Source organism: Aplysia californica, unplaced genomic scaffold (genome assembly GCF_000002075.1).
Source record: "Aplysia californica isolate F4 #8 unplaced genomic scaffold, AplCal3.0 scaffold00660, whole genome shotgun sequence".
NCBI lineage: Eukaryota > Metazoa > Mollusca > Gastropoda > Aplysiida > Aplysiidae > Aplysia > Aplysia californica.
Window position 1 is genome coordinate 42,105 of NW_004797930.1, and position 1,248 is coordinate 43,352.

Below are 1,248 nucleotides of genomic sequence, written 5' to 3' on the forward strand. Positions count from 1 at the left end.
TTATTATTATTATTATTATATTTAGGTTATATTATTGTCACTTTTATCACCATTTCTCTTCATGTGTCAACTAAAAGAGCAGATACTTCAGGACTCCCCGTCGGGCCTCTCCAGTCTGTTTCTTGACTGGAAGACATAAAGTGATAAGGACACACTACGTTTCCCTCTTAGGAATTTAACTTATTTCTTTTTTTATGTCCAAGAAGTGACTAAGAACTACAAAGTTATAATAAAACCAACAGTCGAAACAACGGTGTTTTGATTTAATTTCGTAAAGGAGACCTCAGCCCTTTTCGAAAACGGAGGCAGCTGTTTTTATTTTTAAAAGAAAATAATCTATAATGTTTTCGATCAGTGTCTGTTTATCGCTTATTTTTCTTGTTTATGTATTTATCTGCCTATCTGTATGTCTGTCTGTCTGTCTGTCTGTCTGTCTATTATGCCAGCTTTTTCACTTTGAGGGAAAGAATTTTCTTACTGCAATTTTTTAACCAAGATATTTTTTATCCATTTTTATTGTTGTTGATGTTGTTTCTGTTGTAGTTGTTGCTGTTTTTGTCGTTGCTGATCTAGTTTGCTTGTTTCGTGTGTATGTGTGTGTGTGTGTGTGTGTATGTCTATAAGTGAATGTATTTGTGTCTATTTGTCTCTCCCTGACCACCCTATCTCTGTCTTTTTTCTTTCTCACTATTTGTTCTTTTTTCCTCCCCCCTCCCCCCACCTACACAGAGAGAGAGAGAGGGGGGAGAGAGGGGGAGAGAGAGAGAGAGAGAGAGAGAGAGAGAGAGAGAGAGAGAGAGAGAGAGAGAGAGAAACAAGCTATAATTTACAACTTTCTCCGCCATTCGATCAATGACTTATTAAAAATCCTTCACGCCTTGTATACCTCGTTTTATCGCACGAAGTTGCACCTTTCTACCCACAATATGGTGCCATTGTACTAACTCTGGATAATTACAAGGTTAATGACCAGAACCCCCGATAGAGTACGGCCAAATTACACACAAAAAGTTTCTCACCTAATGAATGAAGGAACAAAAGAATCTGGGCAATTCAAGAATAGCTTCAAATGATCAACAGCTCAACAAAGACATCATCATCATCATCACCATCACCATCATCATCAACAGCAGCCCAATAGCTGCAGCAGTAACTTCATCAATCATTCACAACAAGTGATTTATGTTCTTTTCGATCGCTCTCACCCTCCCCACCCCAACCCCTTTTCAGCCCCCTCTCTCTATCCCC